General features: G+C 38.4%; 1 long non-coding RNA gene across 1 annotated transcript in view; it reads left to right on the forward strand.

Moving 5' to 3' along the window:
• The window catches only part of LOC106006463, a 39,135-nt gene extending 29,501 nt beyond the window's left edge, over nucleotides 1-9,634 (forward strand). Inside the window, exon 3 of the long non-coding RNA XR_001180510.2 lies at nucleotides 8,514-9,634. This is a non-coding gene — a long non-coding RNA (uncharacterized LOC106006463). The remainder of the gene's footprint in view (nucleotides 1-8,513) is intronic.
• The last annotated feature ends 347 nt before the right edge of the window (nucleotides 9,635-9,981 follow it).

The following is a 9,981-nucleotide window of genomic DNA, read 5'->3' on the forward strand; positions in this document are numbered from 1 at the left end:
GTGATTCAGACATTGACCTTATCAAATACTTTATAATAACAATGGTTAACCTCTGTCAGTGTGGCATGAAGGGCATTTTTTAAGACAGCTACAAGTATTCCAGACAGGAGTACACGAAAACCCCATGTACAAGAAGCAGAAAAGTGAATTGAAATGACCATCAGGCAATACAAAGATCACACCCCCACCCACATATTGACAGTGTGGAAGGAGGCAGCAAGAAGTCCTGTGCTCTAAGGCATGTAAGTGTTGTGCTTGTAAAACTGGAGTCACCAACATAGCCTGTTAATGACTGCAATACTGAGCTACATGGAGATCCTGGTGAAAAAGAGCATGTGCTCAGGATGGTATTTCAACACCCACCAAAGATCTTCTTCTGAAGCTGAATTAAACATTCAGACTCAGAAGATTACTACAGGCCACTCTTGGCAAGGTAATCACCAAGGAAGAGATAGGGCAAGAAGCACAGCATGCCGTCAGTGTGGAAGCAGGTATTTCTCTTCTGGGGTATCCCTGGCAGTAGTCCACAGAGTCACCTGGCAAATATATTTTTGTTTTTAGGTGCAAAGGGATGAGACATTTATTGGTTAAAGTGAGAAGTCCCTAGCTTGAAACTTTGATGTTGCACAGGAGCCACAATCTTATGTTTGCAAAGGTATGCTTCTAGGGTGCCTGTGAGGGAGATACAGATTTATAAGAGTTATTACACTCAGAGAAGCACTATATGGTTTTCTAGGTATATATAATACTCCTAGTCCAGATGCATTTTTACAACCAAGTTTTACCATAAATGGTGTTATCAGCAATTGAGTTGATATTCTGCTTTTATCATGTCTCCAGGAGATCAGATCTAGAAATTTGACTGAGGGTCAGATTTTTATGCAGAAAGGGGAAGTGCCTATTAAACTTTATTTATGTTACTCTATAATATCTAACTATTCACCATCCCTGGGCACAAGAAGGCAACAAGTTTGACTCCACACTAGATTATTGATGGAAAACTCCAGAATTCAATGAAATTCAAAATAATATTAACAGTACGGGTGCCTGGGTGGTACAGCTGGTTAATGATTGAACTCTTGGCTTTGGCTCAGGTTGTGATCTTAGGGTTTTGAGATAGAGCCCTATGTGGAGCTTGCAATCAGCATGGAGTCAGCTTGAGAGTCTCTCTCTCTCTGCCCCTCTCCCCACTGCGTGCTCTTTCTTTCTCTCTCTAAAAATAAATAAATAAATCTTTAAAAATATATTATTGCCCAGTAGTGCAATGGCAGGGTCTTAGGGAAGTTCTATTTTTAATTTCTTGAGGAATCTCCACACTGTACTCCAAAGAGGCTGCACCAACTTGCATTCCCACCAACAGTGTAAGAGGGTTCCCCTTTCTCCACATCCCCTCCAACACATGTTGTTTCCTGTCTTGCTAATTTTGGCCATTCTAACTGGTGTAAGGTGATATCTCAATGTAGTTTTAATTTGAATCTCCCTGATGGCTAGTGATGATGAACATTTTTTCATGTGTCTGATAGCCATTTGTATGTCTTCATTGGAGAAGTGTCTGTCCATATCTTCTGCCCATTTTTTGATATGATTGTCTGTTTTGTGTGTGTTGAGTTTGAGGAGTTCGTTATAGATCCTGGATATCAACCTTTTGTCTGTACTGTCATTTGCAAATATCTTTTCCCATTCCTTGGGTTGCTTCTTTGTTTTCTTGACTGTTTCCTTTGCTGTGCAGAAGCTTTTGATTTTGATGAAGTCCCAAAAGTTCATCTTCGCTTTTGTTTCCTTTGCCTTTGGAGACATATCTTGAAAGAAGTAGCTGTGGCTGATATCGAAGAGATTACTGCCTATGTTCTCCTCTAGGATTCTGATGGATTCCTGTCTCACATTGAGGTCTTTTATCCATTTTGAGTTTATCTTTGTGTACGGTGTAAGAGAATGGTCGAGTTTCATTCTTCTACATATAGCTGCCCAGTTTTCCCAACACCACTTATTGAAGAGACTTTTTTCCACTGTATATTTTTTCCTGTTTTGTCAAAGATTATTTGACCATAGAGTTGAGGGTCCATATCTGGGCTCTCTACTCTGTTCCACTGGTCTATGTGTCTGTTTTTATGCCAGTACCATGCTGTCTTGGTGATCACAGCTTTGTAGTAAAGCTTGAAATCAGGTAACATGATGCCCCCAGTTTTATTTTTGTTTTTCAACATTTCCTTAGCGATTTGGGGTCTCTTCTGATTCCATACAAATTTTTGGATTATTTACTCCAGGTATTTGAAGAATACCAGTGGAATTTTGATCAGAATAGCATTAAAAGTATAGATTGCTCTAGGCAGTATAGACATTTTAACAATGTTTATTCTTCCGATCCAAGAGCATGGAATGGTCTTCCATCTTTTTGTGTCTTCTTCAATTTCTTTCATGAGTGTTCTGTAGTTCCTCGAGTACAGATCCTTTACCTCTTTGGTAAGTTTATTCCCAGGTATCTTATGGTTCTTGGTGCTATAGTAAATGGAATCGATTCTCTAATTTCCCTTTCTGTATTTTCATTATTAGTGTATAAGAAAGCCACTGATTTCTGTACATTGACTTTGCATCCTGCCACGTTGCTGAATTGTTGTATGAGTTCTAGTAGTTTGGGGGTGGAGCCTTTTGGGTTTTCCATATAAAGAATCATGTCATCTGCAAAGAGAGAGAGTTTGACTTCTTCATTACCAATTTGGATACCTTTTATTTGCATTACTGGGTATTTACCCCAAAGATACAGATGTAGTGAAAAGAAGGACCTTCTGTACCCCAATGTTTATAGCAGCAATGGCCACGGTCTCCAAACTGTGGAAAGAACCAAGATGCCCTTCAACGGATGAATGGATAAGGAAGATGTGGTCCATATACACAATGGAGTATTATGCCTCCATCAGAAAGGATGAATACCCAACTTTTGTAGCAACATGGACGGGACTGGAAGAGATTATGCTGAGTGAAATAAGTCAAGCAGAGAGAGTCAATTATCATATGGTTTCACTTATTTGTAGAGCATAACAAATAGCATGGAGGACATGGGGAGATAGGAGAAGGGAGGTGGGGGAAATTGGAAGGGAAGGTGGATCATGAGAGACTATGGACTGTGAAAAACAATCTGAGGGTTTTGAAGGGGTGGGGGGTGGGAGGTTGGGGTACCAGGTGGTGGGTATTATAGAGGGCACGGATTGCATGGAGCACTGGGTGTGGTGCAAAAATAATGAATACTGTTATGCTGAAAATAAAAAATAAATTAAAAAATATATTATTGATAGTAAAGCCTAATATATGCAACCCAAAACAGATACTACAACTTTTAACTGAAATATAGATACTTAAATTCCTTAAATGTAGATAAATAAATTCCTTTACCAGTAAGTTGAAGACAACACTGTTTTCCAAAAATTGAATTTCCATGACCAACTAGGGAATAGGAAAATGGTTTAACATTAGAAAACTAATGAATATACTTTATTACAGAGGCCAGAAGAGAACAGTATATATAAATTTTTCATATTCAGTACTCATTCTTGAAAAAAATAAGTAGAAAAATATCATGGTAAAGACTACATATCTTTTATAAAAGAATATTTTTTAACTTATTAATTAATTAATTTTTTTGAGAGAGAGAATGCATGTGGTGGGAGGGGCAGAAGGAGAGGGAGAGAGAGAGAGAGAGAGAGAGAATCTTAAGTAGGCTCCATGCTGGGTGTGGAGGCTTGATCTCAAACCTGAGCCAAAATCAAGAGTCAGAAACTTAACCAACTGAGCCACCCAGGCGCCCCTAAAGAAATATTTTTTTTTTAAGATTTTATTTATTTATTTGACAGAGAGATATCACAAGCAGATGGAGAGGCAGGCAGAGAGAGAGAGAGGGAAGCAGGCTCCCCGCTGAGCAGAGAGCGCGACACAGGACTCAATCCCAGGACCCTGAGATAATGACCCGAGCCAAAGGCAGTGGCTTAACCCACTGAGCCACCCAGGCGCCCTAAAGAAATATTTTTAATAGTGGCAAACATTTTGACATTTTCAGTAAAGTCAAGGTTAAGTCAAATGATCTTTATCTCCCTGATTCTTTTATAATTAATGCAGAGTTTCTGGAATTCAATAAATTAAGAAATAGAAATTTGAGTTACAGTTACTCCAAAAGGAAGAGTTAAATAACATTATTTGGCTCTCATCCAACTGGCAATCAAAAGAGTATCAAGTGGAAAAACAATACAATCAGAGAAATTAGTAAACTTGCAAGATTAAATGATTTACAAATACAAAAGTTGTCCTATGTATAAGATAATCAATTCGAAAAAAATTTAAAAATGACTCATTTGCAATGGGAATAAAAGTGCAAAATATTGTATAAGTCAGAGAAGAATAACAGTTATCACAAAAAAATGGTACTTAATAGTTGCTGGACAGCTGAAAGTTTATATTTCACATCATAATGCAGATGGATTTGGGTAGTCAGGCTTCCTCATACTAGTTTAGCTGGTCCAAATTTCTTCTGTTTAGTAGTTTTGACATCTTCCTGGGCCTTAGAGCTTTCCATGGCATCTTCTGTATCCATCCAAGAGACCACAGGAGGAGGATGGACGATATAGATTACTTCCATCCACATTCTGTTGACCAGAATCCAGGCTCATCATCCACCTTACATCAAGGGAAGCTGGGAAATGTAGTCTTCCTCTGTGACCCAGAAGACGAGGTAAAATGTAGATATTGCCACAAATATCTAATAAGAAGCTAGGAAATTTTGTGGACCAATTAAGAAGAAAACTATGATTCTGAACATAACATAGATTAAAGAAGGGCTAAATAATGAGAAGTGCCATGATTTTGAAGGAGAAGGCCTAATACTGTAAAGAGTTTTTTCCTTACTACTATAAAATTTTAATGCTGCTCTGGTGAGAATACCAAAGAAAAATTGTCACAATATTAAAAAAAAAATAAATTATTCTAAAGTTCACCTGCAAAAACTCACATTTTTGTAGGATAAGCAGAGGTATATTTAAAAAGAAAGAATAATGAGGGCATATTTCACTTTCTTGGCAAAAATGTAGTTTAAGGGCAAACATAATTAAAGATGATAAGGTTTTCTAGATACTTAAAAATAAATGACGAATAGAGGGATTAGTGGAACTACATGTATAGCATGGAAACTGATCCTAAGACTAGATGCCAAATATGGTGTAACAAAGAGTAAGAAAAGGATTGTATTTTAATAATTATTTTATGACAACTGTTTGAAAAGATATATATTTTTTTCTCACTATATCACAAACACTAAACCAGATATCTTAAAGCATATGTGAACAAATTACAACCCAAGGTCCAAATCTAGCCCATCTCTTGATTTTGTAAGCAAGGTTTTATTGGTTCATGGCCATGCCCATTTGTTTATATAATGCCAATGGCTGCTGTCCAGGCAGAATTGTTACAGACACCCTATGGCTTAGAAAGACTAAAATAATTAACATCTGATCCTTTATGGGAAAAAAAGTTTGCTGAACCCTGAACGAAAATAATTAAAATAATTGAAAGAAAATGTAGGTAAATGTTTATTTGATTTGGAATAGGAGTTTTTCAGTGTAACAGCTAAATAAGAAACCACAAAATACAGGGTGATGTATACTGGAAATATTAATTTTTCAAAAGTTGTTCTAAGTCAAATGATAAACTGGGAAACATTTTATAAAAGATGGCTACAATAATTCCTTTCATGCTATTCCCATGCCTCCATGACTCTGTTGTCCTTCCTGTGAGAAGTGGAATCTGTTTCTCCTCCCCTTTGAAGCTGGGCTGGCTCTGTGATTGTTTGAACACAAAAATGTGGTAAAGTATGTTTTGTCACTTCTGGTCCTGGACTATAAGATACTGTGCTACTTCCGCCCTATCATTGGAACACCTGGAACACTGTGCCTTCTACACAAGCCCCATCCAGGTCTTTGGGGGATGGGGAACCTCATGGAGAGAGGGGTCCAGCTGTCCCAGACATTCTGCCATCTTTGCTGAGCCTCCTTGTGAGTGAGGTTTTCTGGGACCAATCAACTCCCAGCTGACCCTCAATGGCTACAAAGCACAAGTAAGCCCAGCTGAGTATACCCCAGCCCCAAATTACTAATCTATAGGGCTGGGAGGAAATTGCAGTCTTGTTTTAAGTCACTAAGGGTTGAGGATGATTTATTTACAGCTAACTGACACAACACAGTCGTGATACACATGACAACCAAAAGACCAGTCTTCTTAGCAAAGAGTATTAACACGTCAATAAGTAGTTCTTCCCTCCTCCCCACCCCCACTTTGGTTTCCAGTTTGGGTCTAGAGGACAGGCCCTCAAATTGCTTATCCTTCTTCCATCTCCTTAATTAGTGGTAATAGTGGTTGTGGGAGCAGTCTAACATCCTTTAGTAGATTCAGTTTTGGCATATGTAGACTTTGTTGGTTACAGTTTCCCATTCAATCTTTTACTGAATTTTTTCCCCAGTGTACCTTCGTTTGTTACACCGACCTATAACATAAATGCAGTAAAGTGCACACATCTGAAGTGTACAGTTTCATGAATTTGGACACATACATTCACTCATGTAAACACCGCACAGATCAAGATGCTGAACTTTTCCAACTCAGCAACTCTTTTTCAGAGACAGCTTTTCCTCTGCATGCTGAGTATATATACTGCTTTTGGGAGCTGCGCAATTTCTCATATGATCTCCACTGTGTGTACGTGTGTATATTTGTGCTTTTCTTTGTAATCATCTCTATCAATCTGGGTTCTCCAGAGAAACAGAACCAATAATAGACATATATTCTAATCTCTATATCTTTACTTCTACCTCCGCCTCTGTCTATGTGTTTATGTCCATCCATCCATCCATTGAAGGAGAGAGATTTACGATAAGGAATTTGGCGTACATGATGATTAGGGAGGCCAAGAAGTCTCCGGGTTTGCAAGTCAGCAAGCTGGACCTTGGGGAGCGGATGGTATCGTTCCAGTCTGAGTAGGGTCTGAAGGGAGAAAAAGACAGATGTCTGAACTCAAAGACAGGCCGGCAGGAAGAGAATTTATGCTTTCTTAGTCTTTTATTCTAGTGCTTTTATTCTATGCTTTCTTAGTCTTTTATCCAGGCCTTGCGTGGGTTGGATGAGGCCCACCTGTGTCGGGAGGGCTGCCAGTGCCCATGTGCTTTACTCAAGTCTATCAATTCAAATGTTGATCTCATTCCGTAACTCCCTCGCAGGCACACCCAGAAACAAGGTTAGGTAATGGAGCACAAACAACATTGTCAAGAAATTAAAGAAGGCAAGTCACTGAGTAGTGGGTCAGTGGAAATCTGGCTGGGGAGCTACTGGAGAACATACCATTTTCTGTGACAACCCAAGCTTCTTAAATGTGTTAAAATATCAGCATTTGGTCAGCGGGTGAAACCTTGTAGTGTATTTCTGGTTATGTTGTTAAAAAAAAAATGCCAGAAGCACAGAAATGAAATGTTTGGATCATGGTGTGGGGCACAGAACACTGTATAATCAGTTTAAGATTGGGAAGATTTTTCTAGAATTAATAGGTATATCCCTTATATAAGTCATAGTACCTTAGATTAATTATAGTTTTTATTAATCACATTGTGTTATTAAAACTGCATCTTTATGGTTATTTCACAGAATCGCTCCTAAATGTTTCTCACTTTGAAGGCACTGCACATCTTTAGACAAAATTGCTCATATTTACATATTTTTTCATCTCCCCTGAATTACTCTTGCATTGTTGTGGAAAAATATTGATTTTAGGGTCTTATTAACTGTCTATTGTTCTTTATTAGATATGGTCCATCATCTTTGCGTTGGTTGATATAAGTACCTGCTCTTCTGCTTGTTCCATGTGATTTACTTCTCTCTCTCAGTGAGATAATTAGTATTACACAGCACATAATTAGTATTTTATATAATAAAGGACTTTCCTCCTTAGAATTCAGGAGAGTTTCACTTGGTGCCAGTGAAGTTCTGACTTATTTCTTGCAACTATTTTCTGAGGGAAGAGATTGTAAATCTTATATCCAATGCCCTTTGAACGAGCCTGAATATCTTTCATATTCCCTGGTCCCACTGCCCGTGTTGCAGTTGGTGCAAAACACAAAAGACCACCAGGCTGTGGTGCCCACTGCTTCGAGTGCAGTGGGCCATGCTTCAGGAGTCTTGGCATCAAGCTATATCAGCCAGGAGGGAGGGGACACTTTTCTAATCCATCCACTCAGAAAGGACCCCCTGTGTGCTTTTCTGATTTTGCTGTTTTAACTTACATATTTATTTCCAACTAGCAAGTAATAGTAATAGTAATAAAAACACGGAGTTTAGAAGAAAAAGCACGCATGTTGTATTTTGGCTTATCACCAATTTTCTCACCAGCTGGACCCCTGGACCTGACCTTTACTGCTCACCTACTTATACCCACTGACTGTCCAGCATTTTTCCTTAATCTCTTCTTTCCTGTTTATCTCTTAACTCAGGCAAAAGACTTGAGGGGCATAACAGCCTGTAATGGAAACTGAAACTACTCTTTAAGCAGTATCAACCACCTGGACCAGGAGCTCTGGTAACCCAGACCACCCAGACCAGTTTGACTTTCACCCCGACTCACACCTGTGGAGATGAACCATCCAGGACCACGGAGTGACCAACAGTCCCTTACCTCATTATAATACTAAAATCTCCGCCCAAGGAGGAGCACAGCCTCACTTACATAACATAGTTACAGTGTCTGTGTATTTCCTTGAAGGCACCTGTCCCTGCCTTTACATATAATGACAAGACTCCCCTTTTTAAATATTCATCCTAACCCTAAATAAAAGGAGGCCATGCTCTAGGAGTCAGAGCTTGGAGGTCATTCCCTGTGATCTCCAAGTAAGTTTACTTTGTGTGACAATTCCTCCTTGGGTAGTTTCTACGTGTGACTCACCAAGGTCCAAACTCACCGTTTGGTTACAACTTGATTTTTGTTAAGTTATGATACACCTATATGAATCCCTGTTTCACACTTTTTTTCTTTTTGATAGTGCGTTTTTAATTATAAAAATTATTCATGTTCATGGAAAATGAGTATACGCAACACGATAAAGGGGGGAGCTCTCAGAATTCTCCTACAGAGGGGTAAATACTGGAAGTTTGGTGGGAAACTTTCAATATTTTTTCTTTGCCTACATGTGAATATATAATTGTGTTAATATTAGAATCATAACATATATACCTTTACTTGCTTAAATTGTAAATATTTTAATTCAACTTTTTATTGACTGTCTTAAAGATGTACTATAATTTATTTTATTAATTGGCTATTCTTTCACATATTATAAATATATACATACATTTAAGACTTTTGCCTATTTTTCTAAATCACCTTCTTCAAATTTTCATCCATAACTCATATATAAGTAGTATTAAGAAATGCCTATTGCTGCATACTATCATCCTTTAAAGAATGTATGCCTTTCTGATAGATAAAAATGACTATCTTTGGTTGCTATAATTTGCTTTCCATTGATTAATAGTAACATTAGGGGCGCCTGGGTGGCTCAGTGGGTTAGGCCTCTGCCTTCGGCTCAGGTCATGATCCCAGGGGCCTGGGATCGAGTCCCACATGGGGCTCTCTGCTCAGCAGGGAGCCTGCTTCTCCTCATCTCTCTCTCTGTCTCTCTGCCTATTTGTGATCTCTCTCTCTGTCAAATAAATAAATAAAATAAAATAAAATAAAAAATAGTAACATTAAGCGTGTTTTCATTTGTCTCTTTGCATTTAAATTTCTTAATTTTGTATATTTCATGATTGTGACTTTTCCATATGTTTCTATTCTTCTTTTTTTTAAAAAAGATTTTATTTATTTATTTGACAGCGAGAGATCACAAGTAGGCAGAGAGGGAGGCAGAGTGTGTGTGGGGGGGGGCAGGCTGGAGCTGAGCAGACAGCCTGATGTGGGGCTTG

This window comes from Mustela putorius, unplaced genomic scaffold (genome assembly GCF_011764305.1).
Source record: "Mustela putorius furo isolate JIRA1106 unplaced genomic scaffold, ASM1176430v1.1 tig00003845_pilon_pilon_pilon, whole genome shotgun sequence".
NCBI classification, from domain to species: Eukaryota; Metazoa; Chordata; class Mammalia; order Carnivora; family Mustelidae; genus Mustela; species Mustela putorius.